This window comes from Triticum aestivum, chromosome 1D, assembly GCF_018294505.1.
Source record: "Triticum aestivum cultivar Chinese Spring chromosome 1D, IWGSC CS RefSeq v2.1, whole genome shotgun sequence".
In the NCBI taxonomy this organism is placed as follows: Eukaryota; Viridiplantae; Streptophyta; class Magnoliopsida; order Poales; family Poaceae; genus Triticum; species Triticum aestivum.
Genome location: NC_057796.1, coordinates 120951371 through 120971499, shown reverse-complemented (window position 1 = coordinate 120971499; position 20129 = coordinate 120951371).

The following is a 20129-nucleotide window of genomic DNA, read 5'->3' as shown; positions in this document are numbered from 1 at the left end:
CCCCGGGGGGTTCCGGTAACCCTCCGGCACTCCGGTTTAATCCGAAACTTCTCCGGAACACTTCCGGTGTCCGAATATAGTCGTCCAATATATCAATATTTATGTCTCGACCATTTCGAGGCTCCTCGTCATGTCCGTGATCACATCTGGGACTCCGAACAACCTTCGGTACATCAAATCACATAAACTCATAATATAACTGTCATCGTAACTTTAAGCGTGCGGACCCTTTGGGTTCGAGAACTATGTAGACATGACCGAGACACCTCTCCGGTCAATAACCAATAGCGGGACCTGGATGCCCATATTGGCTCCCACATATTCTACGAAGATCTTTATCGGTCAGACCGCATAACAACATACGTTGTTCCCTTTGTCATCGGTATGTTACTTGCCCGAGATTCGATCGTCGGTATCTCGATACCTAGTTCAATCTCGTTACTGGCAAGTCTCTTTACTCGTTCCGTAATACATCATCTCGCAACTAACTCATTAGTCACAATGCTTGCAAGGCTTATAGTGATGTGCATTACCGAGTGGGCCCAGAGATACCTCTCCGACAATCGGAGTGACAAATCCTAATCTCGAAATACGCCAACCCAACAAGTACCTTTGGAGACACCTGTAGAGCACCTTTATAATCACCCAGTTACGTTGTGACGTTTGGTAGCACACAAAGTGTTCCTCCGGTAAACGGGAGTTGCGTAATCTCATAGTCATAGGAACATGTATAAGTCATGAAGAAAGCAATAGCAACATACTAAACGATCGGGTGCTAAGCTAACGGAATGGGTCAAGTCAATCACGTCATTCTCCTAATGAGGTGATCCCGTTAATCAAATGACAACTCATGTCTATGGCTAGGAAACATAACCATCTTTGATTAACGAGCTAGTCAAGTAGAGGCATACTAGTGACACTCTGTTTGTCTATGTATTCACACATGTATTATGTTTCCGGTTAATACAATTCTAGCATGAATAATAAACATTTATCATGATATAAGGAAATATATAATACTTTATTATTGCCTCTAGGGCATATTTCCTTCAACAGCTAGTACAAGCTATCCTGACAAAAGTGGTCTTCGCCTGCGAAAATCTCTGGTGGTGACGCCGTCTGGCCGTCCTTCTAGTCTAGGTCTCGTTGCACCAATATAGCAACCTTTGCATGATGCCTCATTACTCTTCGCCTGCGCTGGCCTCTTTAGCACCAAAGAGGAAATAAGGACGCTGCACGCGCTGGCACCCGCTTGGCGCCTGCCTGGTATCGTTCGTCATGGCTCACGTCACGAGAGCCTCATGAGGTTTGCCCCGCCTTGATATCTCTGCTCCTCGTGAGCCCGCCTGGCTCGGCCACTCCCGAGGAGGTCTTGCATCGTCCGCCTCGCGAGGCTTGGACCCTCGCGAGGGTCTTGGATGCCTTGTTGATGAAGATGGGCTGTACGGCCTGCTGGCTTAGCCACGCTGTGGGCCGCAGGCAGGCAAGTCTGGGGACCCCCGTTCCCAGAACGCCAACAGTAGCCCCCGGGCCCAATGTGCGCTCAGGCTTGGCTTCGCGGCGAAGCCAAGGGTCATGTTCGGAGCACCGCGGGCCCCAAAAGCCCGCGGCCTCGGTTGACGCGTGGCGGTTGATTGGACGTGGGCGTCTCTGCTTCCCCACGCTGCATCGGCAACTGCACGACTTGACAAGTCCCTGCGACATACAAGGAAAACCATCATTACCTGCGATCGTGGGAGACGCCGGTTGGCCTTCTCTTGCTATAAATGGGGAGGGGGGCGGAGCCCCTGTCGCCCATCTCTTCCTCGCTTGCTTGCTTCTTCTTTCCTTCATTGCTCGCAGTGCCTCCGATGGGGCCACGAAGGAAGTTCTCTGCCGTCGAGAAGGGGAAGGCCCCTCGCGAGGGCCCCGGTTCCCCGGCGCCCAAGCGCGGTCGCGGCCGTCCGCACAAGCACGCAGCGACCCCCGCCATGGCCCACCGTCGAGGCGGCGCCGCGGCACGCGGAGGGGATCGTCCCAACCATGGCGGTCCAGCTGACGAGGGGAGGTGCGCAATGGTGGCGCGACCTCCCTGCCCGCGCTTCCATTCAGCGGAGGTGTCGCCGGAGTTCGTCGTCTGGTCGGAGAACCTAGCCGGCAACTGGCTCCAGCTTCCGCGCTTCTTTGTCAATGAACTGACGGCCCCTGGTCCAGGCGGGCTCTGGTTGCAGGCGATGGTTGCTGCAGCAAGGCCTCTTGGGTCGCGGTCGAGACTTCCACCGCGGGCAACATAGCCCTGGCCCGCGGCTGGCAGACGTTCGCCCACGCGCGCGGCCGTGGCAGGCGGTGCACGCTCCACTTCAAGTATGACGGTGGATCGACCCTCTATGTGAGGGTGTTCGGGGAAGATGGTCGCCGCTGTCACATCCCTAGCTTCTGGCAATGCACTAGGCTAGCTTCATGTGTGCATCATGTTTAATATTTGAAAGAAACTTGAAATGGGGATGTTCAAACCCTAGCATTAAATCAACTCAACTAGGATGGATTAAAATCTTTTCAATAAACCCAAAATGTCCCTAAGAAAAGTTCATGATTTCTGGTTAAGGTGGAAACCTCTGCCAAAAATGATGAATATATTCTTAGATCATTTTTGGATTTTTGAATTAAATCATATTTTATTTGACTTTGGGCATTTAAATACTATAAATATTTAAGTGCTCAAATGATTCGGAAACTAAATGTGGGTCACTGGAATAATCCAGAGAGAGTCCACAAATTATTTCAGGAGTTTCCAAAATGGGTTAGTATTGTTACTAATTCAAAACAGAGGAAAGGAAATAGAAAACAGAAACAAATGAGAGAGAGAGAAGTGCTTACCTGTGCAGCCCACCAGAGCCAGCCCACCAGAGCCGGCCCAGCTCCTGTGCTGGTCCAGCACTGTGCGGCCCAGCCCACCGCAGCCGCCACCGTCTTCAACCTCCTGCCAGTAGGCAGGAGGGCGTGTGCCTGACGCGCGCGTGCACGCGCCGGCCACCTCCTGCTTGCCGCTTCCTCCTCGACGCGCCTGGAGACGCCACGACACCCCCCCGGACCTCCCTCACTCTTCCCTGCGCTCTTCCCCTCCCTTGCTGCCCTCTCTCTCCCGCGACCGAACGCCACCATCATCGCCGCTCACCGCTGCTGCGGCCATCGCCTTCCCCCTTGCCCCTCCGTGCTGTCCAGAGGCTCCGCCTCGACGCCACGGAGCTTCAAGACGAAGCACGCGCCCGCGGGACGCCCGAAGCGACGCCATTGTCATCTTCCTCGCCGCCTCGGCCACCGGACGCCGTCGTCGAATTCGCCGCCGCGGAGACCTCCCCGAGCCCTCCGACGATTCCATTGGATGCGCCGTGAGCTCCCCGTCACTTTCCCCCTAACCCCGCTGCCTTTTGCTCGCCTTAGCCGTCGCCTCCTTTCTAGCCATAGCACGCCGCCGCCTAATGCGTTCGCGACCTTCCATAGAGTATTCCTAGCGCTAGCACCCACCCGTTTGCACGCCGCAACAGCTAACCCGTGGCCACCCGAACTCCGGCGGCCGCAACCGAGCTCACCGCCGTTGACTCCGGCCACCCCAAGCCCAACCAAGGGCACCAACGGATGCGCCGTTGCGCCAGCTGTCCGTAGGGCCCAACGGCGCCTCGAATGGTGCCCGTAGAGGAATCCCGAGCCTCTCCGCCGCGTCCGTCATCGCCGGCGATGAGTCGCCGGCGGGTTTGACCCCGCCGACCAGGAGGTTTGACCTTTCCCCGGGTCAATGACAGGTGGGGCCGCCCCGGGTTAGATTAGTTTAGATTTTAGTTAGACGCTAATTAAATTTAGTTAGCCACTAACTCACTGACATGTGGGCCCCGCCCTGCTAACACCCTAGTTAGGGTTAGATTAGCACTAACTAATTTGGTTAGTTAGCTGAGTCACTGACCAGTGGGCTCCACTGGTCAGGTTTGACCTCGACGCCTGTTGACCTGCTGAGGTCAGCATGACGCAACGCTGACGCAGTAATCGATTTTCTGGACTTATTCTTATACAGGAAATTCTAGAAAATGCCCAAAACTTCTAAAATTCATAGAAAATTATCTGTAACTCCAAATAAGATAAATTATATATGAAAAATGATCAGAAAAATCCAATCTATCCATCTGTACCTTTTCGATGCATGTTAGAGCAACTTATAGCTACTGTTTAGGACAAATCATGTAAATGGCATTTGAATTTCCACATATGAAGTTTTAATTTGAACCTAAGGTTCAAACCAACTCCATTTAATATGTTGCTAGTTGCATTAGCTCAAAACACATTCATATTTCCATGTCATAGCATGCATCATATTGTGCATTGCATTGATCGTGTTTCTTCTCTATTTGCCGGTGTTGTCCCCTCTCAGTAGACGTTGCTTCGACGATGCGATCGATGACACCGATGAAGAGCTATACTATCTTCGGAAGTGTCAGGCAAGCAAAACCCCCTTGTTCATTCCGATACAATCCCACTCTCTCGCTCCTGCTCTCTTTTACTGCATTAGGACAACAACATTTCATCTGTTACTTGCTGCGGTAGTTGAACCCCTTTCCTCTGCATGACCTGTCATTGTCACAGTAAATAGATGAAACCCACTAGCATGAGTAGGAGTTGTTTGAGCCCTGATGTGCCTACTCATTCATGCTTGTTTGTCATGCCTGCTATTTCTTAGAGTTGTGTCAGGTCTGATTCATCGGGAATGAATTGGAAAGTTGTGAACATGTCCTACTGTGTGAGAGCTAAGTGAGTGAACACGATTTGGTAAAGGTAGCGGTGAGAGGCCATGTAGGAGTACATGGTGGGTTGTCTCATTGAAGCCGTCCTCAGGAACTGAGTTCTGTGTTTGTGATCCATGAACAGTTACTACCACACATTGGGTTCCGGTAACTCGACCCCTCTCGGCTTATTAACCGCCTCGAGCTCTGTCCAGGAGTTGCAACTAGTTTCTGGTGTTTGTAGGTTGTGTTAGTAGTCTACCAAGTGGTACCCGGTACAGGTGGGCTTGGGATAGACTAGGCACCGTGGCACGGTGTACCAAGCGTAGATCCATCCGTCGAGGTGGGCTTGGGAACCCTGCACACATCGTTTGGGGCCGTGAGCGACACCCCGGCCGGATCTCCTTGCGGATGGAACCCGAATAGGCGATAAACCTGGACGAGAGACTTGTGTGGTTAGTCAGGTCGTGGACGACTCCCTCGCCAGGCTTCCGCTTGAAGGTTGCCGAGGTGCACGACGTGTACATGGTGGTAAGTGGCGAGAGCGTGTGTGAAGAAGTACACCCCTGCAGGGTTAACATCATCTATTCGAATAGCCGTGTCCGCGGTAAAGGACTTCTGGGTTGCCTACAACAGTTCATAGACAAGTGAAAGTGGATACTCTAAAATACGCAAGATAAGCGTGAGTGCTATGGATGGCGTCCTCGTAGGGAGATGGGAGCGAATCCATAGTGGTGTATTGATATGGTGAATATGTGGACTCGTGTGCGCCACCTCAAAAGAGTTACTTGCAGTCGTAGTTCAGGATAGCCACCGAGTCAAAGCTGGCTTGCTGCAGTTAAACTCCACCACCCCCTTTGTTGATACCGATGCATATGTAGATAGTTCTGATGTAAGTCTTGCTGGGTACATTTGTACTCACGTTTGCTTATTTTATGTTTTGCAGAGAGACGTCAGTCTTGCTAGTAGTTCCGTGTGGACTTCGACGTTTAGCTTGATACCTCAGCTACGATCTTGTGCCCTCGGCAGGATCTGGTAGATAGTCAGGCTTCTCAGCCTTTTTCATTTGTAGATGTCTGTACTCAGACATGTTAAGCTTCCGCATGTGTTTGATTTGTATGCTCTGAATGTTGGGTCATGAGACCTATGTTTGTAATATCTGGCTCTTCGGAGCCTAATGAATAAATACTCTGAGTCGTAGAGTCTAGTTGTGATGCCATGTTGTATTTGCACATAGCGAGCATATTATGTGTATGATTGAAATGCTTGGTATGTGTGGGATCCGACAATCTAGTTGTTTATCCTTGGTAGCCTCTCTTATGGGGAAATGTAGTCTTGTGCTTCCATGAGCCATAGTAGTCCGCTATAGCCCGGTCCACCGGAGTCCTGCTAGCCCAGCACTACTGCTCCGGAACACATGACTGGCCGACATGTGATTCACCTCATTCCTATGTCTGTCCCTTCGGGGAAATGTCACACGGTGACATCCGGAGTCCTGCCTAGCCTGCTACAGCCCGGTTCACCGGAGTCCTGTTAGCCCAGTGCTACAGCCCGGATTCGCACGCTGCTAACCGACATGCTCGATGTTGATTCATGTATGCCTGTCCCCGTAAGTTAGTGCCACTTTGGGTTCACGACTAGTCATGTCGGCCCGGGTTCTCTGTCATATGGATGCTAGCGACACTATCATATACGTGGGCCAAAGGGCGCAAACGGTCCCGGGCCATGGTAAGGCGACACCCGTGGGAATACCGTGCGTGAGGCCGCAAAGTGATATGAGGTGTTACCGGCTAGATCGATGTGACTTGGAATCGGGGTCCTGACAGCTTTGGTATCAGAGCCTGCCTGCCTGTAGGATTACCAAGCCAAACTGGTCGAAGTTGAGTCTAGAAATGCTTTAGTTATGTAAGGGAATTGATTGTGGAATGGAACGTAAGGCTCTTTTTACTCCTTTACCTTATGCCCTTCTAATCTGAGTCGTTCTCTTCTCATTCTACGGGGATTAAGAACTACGCTTCTCATCTTTCTATCAGGATCACGTGTTACTACTCTGTAGACTTATAGGATTGACCGATTTAAGCCTCAGTTCAGTTCCTACTACTTCCGTATGTTCATAGTTGGTCTCGGAACCTTGTTATTGTGATGTTGAGCGGTTATGCCACCATTTCACTTGATGTCTCAAATCCTTTCTGAGCATTTACAGCCGTTATGCTGTCCGAGTCATCCCAGGTTTCTAAACCATCTGATGCATTTGCAAAATCCTTTTCCTCTGGTTTTGTTGTTTTTTTAGGCCAGGTTAATCACACTAATTGCTGAGTTGAGGTATTCTATTGCCTCGACATATATGTTGGAGTTATTATTACGACCCTAGGTGTTTTAGGGAGTCACCTAGTAATCTAGCAATGCTTTGTATTCCCAGTGTGATGGTTCTGGCCATTATTCTCGAAGGCATCCCGTGATGCCATTTAGTAGTAGGTATTCTACTCTTGGGTTCTTGACCCAAGATTCACTCTACTTACCTCGTGTTGATAGTGTTGCTCGTACCTTTAGGATATTAGTAACCTTTGCGATAGTCCTCGAGGTCCGTGGTATACCATTCTTCCAAATACCATGAACCATCCTTGGCAGAAGTTCCTCGTTGAACCAAAAGATCACAACAAGAGTGCTCTCGATGAGTTCTCCATTCTACATTGTGAATCTGCCAGTTCTACCTTTCTGCATGGGTTATCCGGAAGAAATGTTGAGCTTTGCTCGACATACTAATCTATGCATCCACATCTCAGAAAGATATATGCCCCTTCGAGTTGTCTCTCTTTAGTTGTATTCTGACCCACGTCTATCAATTGATAGTCAGGAGTAGTTGTGCATTCATGCCCATTGATACCTTTCTATTCTTGTTGTCTGTCAAGCCATTCTATTTCAGAATGACTAGGAGAAAAAAACTCCAGTACCTCATCCATTTCGAGGATTGGGTCAAAGTAGTTGTATTCCGTAGATCAATTGCCAATCCAGCCTTTGATCTGTTCTACCTTGGAATGTCACCCTCTTTCATATCAAGAATGACGTGAGAATTGCACGATCTCTCATGAATTCTTGATGTAGTGATACTTCTCGCCATCATTATTCATCTCTCGATCTCCGTGTTGGTTGTAACCGGAATGCTGACAAGTGAACTATGATGTGTGAAATCAATACTCCTAGCAACCCCGTTGCTTGGTAGTTAATGGACAACAATCTCATTCTTAGCGTGTTGGTTACTGAATCATCATCCTAAGATTTATCGTGCGACCTAGTCCATTTTCCCTGGTGCACACCTCGATCAACGAGATAGGATTGTGTCAATCCATCACTCTCTGGATCACATCGTCTTGCCCTGAAAAGCAAGATTGTTCTCGAGCTTAGTAACATATCGGTGGTTAGTGATTTTCCGAATATCTTCTCGGAGGGATCACCAAGTTGTCACCTGATCGCTATGTTGAGTTCGTGATCAAGTTGGTTTTCCAATAAACCACTCTTTCTCCAAGAATCTGTGTTGGATACCTTGAGCTAGTTGGTTAAGCTAAACAACAACTCGGAGAGTTGGAAGATAAAGCTTGCCTGACTTAGTTCTTTCCAAAGGATATCTCTTGTGTGTGTGTTTGTTGTAGAAAGATGATTTCTTCATTGATTGGTCCTCGTGATCAATTAATGGACCTATCATCTTAACCAAACTTTGATTTGAGTATGGGCTAATATCAAATCAAATCAGAACCAACGATGTTCGTAATGTTGTCTTACTCGTGGTTGATTCCTCGAGCATACACCATTACATCTTTTGGTCTGACCAATGCTATCATCATGTTCACATGATGGTGGAAGTCCAGTGATATGGAAATTCCGATGAGTTGCTGTTGAGCCCATCAGCAGCATTTTGTCTCCTCCATGATTCGTGTTGAACATCCAGCTAGTGTTGGGAAATTGTGTAAGCATTTTCTTCATGCTCTGTTCATGAAGTATATGTTTGGATGAAAGTAGTGACTTCATGCTCTGTTCATGCGGTAAAAGGCTAGGGAATCAAATTAGCAACAAACACCAAGAGCAACTTCGATTAAGGAAAAGCGAGCCAACTACGGAAAGCAAATGAAAAGCCGCGTCTGGCACCTAATCTAGTCTTCAAGTCTTCTCAACAGCACGGAGCTAAGTGCTGCCACTAGGCGTGGGCGGGAGCCCCAGGGCCTGAGGTCGGCGCTCCTGAGACTCCGGGGCGTGTATAGCCCCAACTCATTATTACGTGAGAGTGTCACGGGCGGCAATTCTTCACTGGCACCAGGCCTTCTTCACAGGCTCTGGGCCTTTCTTCACAGGTTCTGGACCTTGCTTCATAGGCTCTGGGCCTTGCTTCATGGGTAGAACTTCCGGAGGTGCTGGATGTTCCAGGCGTTTTGGATAGATGTCCCTTCTTGCGTCTCCAGGCGCACGGCGCCAGGCCTGGAGATGTGGACGACCCTGAACGGGCCCTCCCACATGGGTGAAAGCTTGTGCAACCCTTCCCTGGAGAGGACCCGCCTCAGGACCAGGTCACCCGTCTCGAGCGTCCTGGAGCGAATGTTGCGGCAGTGGAAACGCCGCAGCGCTTGCTGGTACCTTGCCGCCCTTAATGCAGCATCGCGCGACGTTCCTCCCCCAGCACGAGATCCATCCCCCGCATGGCGTCCTGCTATGTTTCGTCGAACGCCAGAGCCCGCGCAGAGTGATGCTTGACCTCGTGAGGGAGGACTGCTTCGGCTCCGTAGACGAGGAAGAACGAAGTCTCGCCCGTTGGCTTGGTAGCGGTGGTGCGGATGGACCACAGCACGGACTGGAGCTTGTCATGCCAGCCCCTGCCGCAGGCCTCCAGCTTCTTCTTGAAGGTCCTGGTCTTGAGGCCCCTCAGGACCTCAGCGTTGGCGCGCTCAGCCTGACCATTGCTCCTGGGGTGGGCCACCGAAGTGTTGCAGATCTGTGTTCCAAGGTTAGCACAGTAGGTTTTGAAGAGGTTACTAGTAAACTGCGAGCCGTTATCTGTGATGATGCGGTTGGGGACCCTGAAGCGGCTCACGAGGCCCTTGATGAACTTGACGGCAGAGCTGGCTGGGATGGTACGGACGGCTTCCACTTCCGCCCACTTGGTGAACTTGTCGATGGCGACGTAGAGATAGCGATAGCCCCCTGATGCCCGTGGGAACGGGCCTAAGATGTCCAGCCCCCAGACTGCGAACGGCCATGTGAGAGGGATGGTTTGGAGGCCCTGAGCAGGCTGATGGATTTTCTTGGCATGGAATTGGCAAGCTTCGCAGGACTTCACTAGCTCGGTTGCGTCGTTGAGCGCTGTAGGCCAATAGAATCCACTACGGAACACCTTGCCGACGAGGGTCCGTGACGATGAGTGATGCCCGCAGTCCCCGCAGTGTATGTCAATCAGCAGCTCCCTTCCTTGATCGCTGGAGATGCAGCGCAGTGTGACATCGTTCGGCCGTTTCCTGTACAACTCGCCGTCTTGAATGCAGTACGCCGTGGCTTGCCGGGCCACGCGCTCCGCGTCCTCTTCCTTCTCCGGTAGCGCCCCGTGTGTCAGGTACTCCTTGAATTCCTTAGTCCAGCATTCCTCCTAGGACTCGAGCGCCAAGAGCAGCCGAGCTCCTGAGGTCGGGCCACAAGCCGGTGCTCCCGTGACCGGGGGCTGTGGGAGCTCCTCCCGAGGCTGAGTAGTGCTTGAAAGGGGTGGCGTAGCTGATGGCTTGAAGAGCCTCTCCTCAAAGACACCAGGCTCTTCTGGTAGCCGCTTGGATGCTCTCCTGGCGATGTCGTCGGCTTCTTTGTTGGTGCCCCGGGGCACGTGCTGCAGCTCGAGACCTGAGAACTGCTTTTCCATCTTGCGTACTTCCGTGAGGTAGGCCTCCATGTGCTCGTCCTTCGGCTTGTACACCTTGTTGGAGAAGTTGACGAGGAGTTGCGAGTCGCCTCTGACAGTGAGGCGCTTTACCCCCAGAGCTGTCGCAGCCTTCAGGCCAGCTATGAAGCCTTCGTATTCTACGATATTGTTGGAGACCTTCTCGCCGTGCTGGAAGCAGAGTTGCACGGCGTAGTAGACCTTGTCCTGGGTGGGCGAGATGAGCACCGCTCCGTCTCCCGCGCCCTGGTGCGCGAAGGCGCCGTCGAAATACATGACCCAGCCGTCTGGAGCCTCGCTCCCTGGGGAGGTGGACAGGTCGTCCCCTTCCTCAAGTGTCGGGGCATCCGTCCATTCTGCCACAAAGTCAGCGAGCGCAGCCCCCTTGATGACCCTGGTAGTGCTGAACTCTAACTGGAATGCTTGCAGCTTGATATTCCACTCAGCGACCCTTCCAGCCGAATTTGGGCTCCTGAGTACCCTCTCCAATGGGTAAGCTGAGATGACCTTGATCGGGTGCCCCTGGAAGTAGTGTCGCAGCTTGCGCGAGGCCACCAAGAGTGCGAGCAGGAGCTTCTGAGGCATGGGGTAGCATGCTCTTGCGTCTCTCAGCACGGTGCTGACGAAGTACACCGCGTGTTCGACATGGGCTGGCGCACTGTCGAGGCTGGGGTCCTGCGGAGATTGGTGCATCTCCTGAGGTGGAGGGTTTCTCGAGACTTGGCTGTCCTCAGGAGCTTTTGCGATGTTGTCCTGCCGAGCTTCGTCTGCCCCAGCTGATGCCTTTGCTGCATCCTCCTGATCCTGCGCCACTTCTACTCCGGCTTGGCGCGGCGCGCCCTTGGCATGGCGTTCCTCCCTGACCGCCACCAGCGCTGCGCTGGCGGAGTATGGGGTGGCGGCAAGGTAGAGTACCAGGGGTTCAAGAGGCCTCGGTGCCACCATCACCGGGGGGCTGGTAAAGTATTTCTTGAGGTCTTGGAAGGCCTGATCGGCCTCCGGGGTCCATTTGAATGGGCCTTTCTTCTTCATGAGCTTGAAGAAGGGTAAGGCGCGCTCTCCCAGCTTGGAGATGAAACGCCCTAATGCGGTCACACGCCCCGCTAGCTTTTGCATCTCTTTGAGGGTCTGTGGCGGGCTCATGTCCTCGATGGCCTTGATCTTCTCAGGGTTCGCCTCGATCCCCCTGTGGGACACGAGGAATCCCAGCAGCTTGCCGGAGGGGACACCGAACACGCACTTCTCCGGGTTAAGCCTCGAGTTCACCCGGCATAGGCTCTCGAAGGTTTCCTCCAAATCTTGAATCAATGTCCTCGCCTCGCGAGACTTTACCACTATGTCATCGATGTAGGCCTCTGTGTTCCTCCCGAGCTGCCGCCCCAGGGCGATGTGCATGAACCGCTGGATGGTGGCGCCTGCGTTGCGCAGCCCGAAGGGCATGCAGGTGTAGCAGTACACCCCACATGGTGTTAGGAAAGCTGTCTTCTCCCCATCTTCGACCGCCATCTTGATCTGATGATACCCTGAGAACGCGTCCAGGAAGCACAGCAAGTCGCACTCGACGGTGGAGTCGACAATCTGGTCGATGCGCGGGAGCGGGAACGGATCTTGGGGGCAGGCTTTGTTAAGGTTGGTGAAGTCGACGCACATCCGCTCCTTCCCGCCTTTCTTTGGTACTACGGTAGGGTTTGCCAGCCATTCGGGATATCGAACTTCCTGAATGGTGCCTGCCGCCTCCAGCTTGCGTGTCTCTTGGACGATGAAGGCCTGCTTCTTAGTGGACTGCCGTCTGGCTCGCTGTTTCACGGGGCGTATGTTGGGGCATACCCTTAGATGATGCTGGATCACCTCTCTCGGGGCCCCTACTAGCTGATTGGGCTCCCACGCGAATATTTCCTTGTTCGCACGCAAGAACCTCACCAAGGCTTCTTCTTGTCCCGGGTCAAGGCCGGCTCCTATGGTGAAGGTGGCCCCCGAAGACCCGTCCTCGTTGACCGGCACCTGCTTGGTTTCCGCCTTGTCTTGGGTGAACAACTACTTCTTCTTGGTAGGCGCGGCCTCCTTGGCCTCGTGGGTACCGGCGCCGGCCGGCTGTGCTACTGCCGCGGTCTTGAAGGCGAGCCTAAGCGCCGTCACGGCCTCCTTAGTGTCCCCCTTGATGGTGAGGATGCCCTTGCTTCCTGGCATCTTCATGAGGTTGTAGGCCGGATGGGTCGCCGCCATGAACTGAGCGAGAGCTGGGTACCCGAGGATGGCATTGTATGGGAGACCGATGCGGGCGATGTCGAAGTCCACCAGCTCAGTGCGGTAGTTGTCGCGTGTGCCGAAGGTGACAGGGAGGCGGATCTGCCCCAGAGAGTGGGCCGCTCCACCACCCACTCCTGAAAAAGGCTTGCTGAGGTTGAGCCACTCGAGCGGCACGTGGAGAAGGCTGAAGGCTTCTACGGAGAGCAAGTTGAGGCCGGCACCGCCGTCAATGAGGGTCTTGGTGATGGCCACGTTGCAGATGGTGGGCGTGCAGAGCATTGGGAGCATGCCGGAGCCGACGGTGGAGCCGGGGTGGTCTTCTGAGCCGAAGGTGAGGTCGGCCTCCAGGGCAGCCCAACCTGGCGGAGCCCCCGGGCGCTTGGAGGCGGCCCCGATCTGACAGAGGAACGGTTTGACGTGGCGATCTCAGGGCGGTGCTTGAGAGCCGCCCAGCAGGGCCGCGACCGCATGGTGTGCTAGCACCGCGTAGCGATCGATAAAGAGGTCACGGAGTTCCCCCCAGGAAGCCACTGTGGATCCCGGGAGGTTGAGCAGCCAGGCGCGTGGCTCGCCGACAAGGGCCATGGGGAACCAGTTGGCCATGATCTTGTCGCTGCCTCCGGCTTCGAGGGCAGCCTCCTCGTACGCCAGCAGGAACGGCGTCGGGTTTGCTGCGCCGTCGTAACGCGGCGGCATCTCTGGCTTGAACTTGGTCGGCCACCGCACTCGGCGCAGGGCGGGGGCCAGAGCTCAGTACCCAGATGCCCCGTTGTCGACGCAGGTCGCAGAGGTGGATGGTGGGGAACCCGCCATGGGAGCGAAGTGCGGCGGCACGGGGCACAGGCTGGTGGAGAGGAGCTCCTGCGCACCCCTACCTGGCGCGCCAAATGTCGGATGTGGGGTTGCGGCAAACCCTTAAGGTTCAAACACTGGGGTGCGCGCGAAGTCTTTCCCTCCTGCCGATCTACGCCCTAGCTCGCTAAGATCTCGCGGACGAACTCGACGAACTCGCAACACAGAAAGACACGAGGTTTATACTGGTTCGGGCCACCGTTTTGGTGTAATACCCTACTCCAGTGTGGTGGTGGTGGATTGCCTCTTGGGCTGATGATGAAAAGTACAAGGGAAGAACAGCCTCCTAAGGTTGAGGTGTTCTTGTGCGTGCGAGCTTGTGCGCGTCTCTGGATCCCATCACTACTACTGTGGTGGCTAGACCTATTTATAGAGGCCCTGGTCCTCTTCCAAAATATCGAGCGGGAAGGGAGCCAACAACGGCGGGGATATTTGAAGGGGGACAGCTAGTACAAGCTATCCTGACAAAAGCGGTCTTTGCCTGCGAAAAGCTCTGGTGGTGACGCCGTCTGGGCTCCACGATGACCTCCGTCTGGCCGTCCTTCTGGTCTTGGTCTCGTTGCACCAATATAGAAACCTTTGCCTGATGCCTCGGTACTCTTCGCTGCGCTGGCTTCCTTAGCACCAAAGAGGAAATAAGGACGCTGCGCGCGCTGGCACCCGCCTGGTGTCGTTCGTCATGGCTCACGTCACGAGAGCCTCATGAGGTTTGCCCTGCCTTGATATCTCCGCTCCTCGTGAGCCTGCCTGGCTCGGCCACTCCCGAGGAGGTCTTGCGTCATCCGCCTCGCGAGGCTTGGACCCTTGCGAGGGTCTTGGATGCCTTGTTGATGAAGATGGGCCGTACGGCCTGCTGGCTTAGCCATGCTGTGGGCCGCAGGCAGGCAAGTCTGGTGACCCCCGTTCCCAGAACGCCGGCACCCAGGATGTGGTAGTAGCCCGGACTTGTTCCGACAGCCGTCACTTCAAATTAATAATGCACTAACAGGTTTGGGTATTTGTTCTGAGTTGGTCACTGGCCTATATGCACTAACCGCCACGTGGGAACGTATATGGGCACTCGGCGTCATACGGTTCTTCCGAAAGCTCTGTTAGACGTCCAGTTCAGCATTGTGGCACGGCCTGGTCAGCGCCCCATAGGTGGTGGCCTAGATCGCCCTGCGCGCAACGGCCCGGAGTGCAAAGGGCGATGGTCCCAAGACCCCGGAGCGCTTAGGATGTAGACCGGCGGGGACCTCTCTGCGGAGCCTAGGTAGGACTACGATGTGTTGATCTTCCGAGGCCGGGCATGACCCAGGAAAGTGTGTCCGGCTAGAGTAATCAAGTGTCTTGGGTAATATGGTGCACCCCTGCAAGGAAGTTATCTATTCGAATAGTCATGTCCACGGTAATGGACGCTCGGAGTTGTATCCCGATCTATTACAACTAGAAATGGATACTTGAGATATGAGATGGATATGATGGCTCCGGGATTGCTTTCTCGCAGGGAGCCGAGGAAGGATCTCTGGGCATTAATACTACAACATGCTTGTTAATTATAAAATGCTATTATGTACTCTTCTGAATGTTGCAAGATGCTTGAAGATGCTAGTCTTTGATAGTTTAGACTTTCCCTTCTCTTCTGGCATTCTACAGCTCAGTCCACAGATACAGCTCATTCCTTTCATACTAATGCATACTGAGTATAGATCTGATGTAAGTCTTGCGAGTACATTGGATGAGGACTCACTGTTGCTTTGCTACCTCTCTTTCCCCTATATCCGGTTGCTGCGATCAGATGGTGGATCCCAGGGCCAGATGCCACCCCGTCGACTACTACTACTACTACCCCGACGGAGCCTACTACTACGTGGAGACCATCAATGACCACGAGTAGTTAGGAGGTTCCCAGGCAGGAGGCCTGCACCTTTTCGATATGTATCATGTTTGTGCTTGCCTTCTTACGGCAGTCTTGTTTAACTTATGTCTGTACTCAGATATTGTTGCTTCCACTGACTCTTGTGCTTTCAAGCTTTTGTATTCGAGCCGTCGAGGCCCTGTCTTGTAATATAAAGCTTGTATTATTTTAATTTGTGTCTAGAGTTGTGTCGTGATATCTTCCCGTGAGTCCCTGATCTTGATCGTACACATTTGTGTGTATGATTAGTGTATTGTTGAATCGGGGCGTCACAAGTTGGTATCAGAGCCGACTGCCTGTAGGAACCCCCCTTCCAACTCCATGGCCAAAGTTGAGTCTAGTCTTTGAAAAACTGTATTACTAACATGGTTGTGTGGCTTACGGGCCCACGTCACCAATGGGTGGTATTAGGATCTTGTCGGAGTAAATGGCCACGGGTAGCCCAACCGACTACCCCTGGTTCTTCAGAAAAATTATCAGGCCTTTGGGGCTTCAAGCACTCCAAGCATTTGGGCCGCCTTCCCTGGCCGGCTACCTCTGAAGCCGCCTCCCGGAAGGCGACCCAGCCTCGAGCAACCTCTCCCCAGGACGACTACGGGGTGGCCGACTCCAAGAAGCCGGCCAAGAAGGACGCCGGCTCCTAGCAGCCGGCCGAGACCACAACCACCAAAGCTGTTCCCACATAACGGCGACACGACGGGGTGTGGCCACAGTGCGGCCCACTACCCCCGAAGCCCGAGGCGGGCATGGCTACAGGAGGCCGTACGGGACGGCCGTCTCCCGTGCGGCTCGGCACTGTAGCCATGCTAGCCTCGACGTCATCCACGACCAACTCCTGTACGGCCCAAGGACTGCGGGCCCCTTCAGCCAGAGAGAGGCGTGAAGGCGGCCCGGCCTTTCCCAGTCGGCCAAGAGCATAGCCGGCCTCCAGAAGCCGGCTACTCCCTTCCTCGAAGCAGGAGCCCCATTAAGGAGACAAGACGAGGTAAGGCTACAGTGATAGCCCCCGAGGCGGCCCACTGTAGCCACGCTTACCTCGACAAAGCCCTCGTCATCACAGGCGAGGCTACAGTAAGCAGCCGCCGACAAGACCCTAGGCGGTGGGGCCGGCCTGTCGACCAAGTAGCCGGCAGCCGGCGGGACCCACCAGCCGGCGGGACCCAGCAGCCGGCGGAGAAGCCGGCGAGCGTAGACACTGACGGCTGGGACCAGCTCCCAGTCGGGTTACCATTGTACCCTCGGGGGGTAGGCCTATATAAACCCCCCGGAGCACCCATGCAAAGGGTTCGCTTCTAAGCATAGTTGGCCTCTGAGCATAGAGTTGCCTCCTAAGCATAGCACACACACCATAGATAGAGAGAAGCAAGAGCTAGCCTTGTTCTTCTTCTCCCTTGATCTCAACAGCTCTAGGAGCGATTGTAGCTACCTTTCATCGATCTAGTGATCATGCGGAGACCCCGCAGAGCAGGACTAGGGGTGTTATCTCCTCGGAGAGCCCCGAACCTGGGTAAGATCCGCCGGCGTGCATGTCTTCGCCTCATCCCGTTTCCAGGCACCGGCGACGTTTTATTGGCTCCCACAATGATAAGCCATCCCTTGGCATATGTCGCACCAACCACCCGACATTTGGCGCCCACCGTGGGGCCAGGTGCACCGTCGTCCGGAGACCTGTTCTGGACGGGAACCCTCTTCCTCCCCCGCGAGCGCAGCCAGCCTGCTGCGCCCGATGGCGTTTGCCTCGACGCGCTGCAAGGCGTCGACGACGCCTGCGCAGCGAGCCGCCTCGCCGATCTGCTCGGCGAGACTCGCATCTCCGACGAGCCTGCGTCCGACGCAGGCACCGACTACCCCGAGAGCCGCCTCGTCAGCCTCCTCGACCAGCTTCACGTCTCCAGCGAGCCTGCTGCAGACATGGAGTCGGTCGGCTCCACCGACCCGATGCTCATCGACTCCGACACCGCGTCGCTTGACGCCTACCCCTCCGACGTGGTGGTCTTCGACGACCCCCTCCCTCGAGCTGACAGCGGCAGCAGCGCTATCACCGAAGTGCTGGTCATCAGCCATGTCTCCAACTCGGGCGAGAATGCCCGCGACGCTCAGCAAGCGGCAATGCACGACCTCTCCGTCCCCATCCCGGCCGACGCTGAGACCCTGGAGGCACGCCGCCTTGCCCTCATCGCGGAGGGCCAGAAGATAGCCTCCATGAGACGCCTCACCGAGGCCCACCAGCGCGAAATCGACCGTGCCGCCTTCGGTACGCTGCCGCCTAGCGGCCCGAGCCGGGCCGGCTTCTTCCAGAAGCGCGGCACGGCCGTTGCCAGCATGCTGGGCGCAGATCGCCCCGTCTACGCCACCCCGCTCGAGAATCTGCGAGCCGCTCAGGCGGCTGCAGAGGAGCTCAATGGGCTGGGAGCCGACGAGCTCCCCTACATGACAAGACGGATCCAACAGCTGCTCGACGCGGCTGCGGAACGACACGAAGCCGGCGCCCGTGCTGATAGTCATCCCCCGCGCCGGGAGCACGCCGCGACGTCCCGCTCGCCGACTGCGAGCGGCGCGCCAGAAGAAAGACAAGGAGCCGGCTGCCAGCCGCAGCCGGACTCGCATCACCATCGAGCGCGACGCGGAGGGCCGCCCTCGAGCAGTAGAGCACCAAGGAAACCTGCCTCCTCCCCCGCCTCGAAGAGAAAGACGCCTCACTCCGCCGCCCATCACACATCCGACTCTTGGCGACCGACTCGGCCGCCGAGAAGGAGTCGACGAGAGTGACGCCCGCCACAGGATCGACCGCCTTGCTCGGTCCTTGGCGTTAGAAGAAGAAGACGATGTCGGCCCGCCATGCTTTGGCCCCCGCATCCGCGACGAGCCCTTCCCCAAAGGGTTCTCGCTCCCCAGAGACACGCCCAAGTACAACGGCTCGGTGAAGCCGGAAGATTGGCTCATCGACTACTCCACGGCCGTCAGCATAGCCAACGGCAATCGGCGCGTCGCCGTGAAGTATGTCCCCCTCATGCTGCAAGGCACGGCACGCACATGGCTCAACAGCCTCAAGCCCTACAGCATCAACAGTTGGCTGGACTTCACCGAAGTCTTCGTCCGCAACTTCACCAGCACCTACAAGCGGCCTCCCAAGCCTCGCCAGCTCTCCCTCTGCGTCCAAGGGCCCAACGAGTCGACCCGCGACTACCTCACGCGATGGGCCGAGCTCCGCAACTCCTGCGAGGGAGTGCACGAGGTCCAGGCCATCGAGTACTTCACCGCCGGGTGCCGAGAGGGCACCCTCCTCAAGCACCGACTCCTCTGCGACGAGCCGGCTACCCTCGATGAGTTGCTGGTCATCGCCGACAAATACGCCACCGCCGACTCCTCGATGAAGACCGAGCTGCGAGTAGACGCCTCGGGGAAAGTAATTGCTCCGGCTCCCAAGACGCCGGCTGGCGACCCTAATCGGCGCCCCTACCAGAACGACCACAAGCGCAAGGGCCCCATGCCGACTTCCTCCAGTCGGCAGGTGGCCACAGTTGAAGACGAGCAGCCCGAAGAGCGGCCCGCTCCCAAGAAGAAGGGTGGCCGGCCGCCCTGGCAGCCGTCTTTCTCCTACGAGCAAGCACTCGACGCCCCTTGCAAGTTCCACAGCGGCGCGAAGCCGTCCAACCACACAACACGGAAATGCCACTGGCTCACCCGCATCACCAAGGGTGAGGGAATGTTGCCGCCTCCGCCTCCCGGCCAGCCGCCTCCAGCCCCCCAGCAGCCGGCGGCTCGGCCGGCAGTCGGCGCCATCCAAGACGAATTTCCCGAAGAGCACGCCGCCTACGTCGTCTTCACCAGTCAAGCCGACGACAAGCGCAGCCGACGCCGACAGCATCAAGAAGTGAACGCAGTCGCCTCCAGCACCGCCGAGTTCATGCACTGGTCAGAGAAGCCGATCAGCTGGAGCCAGGCCGACCACCCAGAGGTGATGCCTTCGCCTGGCTCCTATGCAATGGTCTTGGACGTCACCCTCGCGACGGAGAGGCGAGCTGCCAGATTTTCCCGCGTCCTGATAGACGGCGGAAGCAGTATCAACATACTGTACCGCGATACCATGGAGAAGCTGAACATCAAAGCGAAGCAGCTCATGCCGAGCCGCACCGTCTTCCATGGTATCGTACCCGGCCTATCTTGCTCTCCAATCGGCAAGATCAAAATGGATGTTCTCTTCGGAGACAAAGATCATTTTCGCCGGGAAGCAATATGGTTCGAGGTAGTGGATTTGGAGAGCCCCTATCATGCACTACTTGGCCGACCTGCTTTGGCCAAGTTCATGGCTGTGCCCCACTACGCCTACCTGAAGATGAAGATGCCGAGCTCGAAGGGGATCATCACGGTAGCCGGCGACTACAAGAAGTCCATCGAGTGCGCCATGGCCAGTAGCCGGCTGGCCGAGTCCCTCGTGGTGGCAGAAGAGAAGAAGATGTTGGAACGGGTTGTGGCC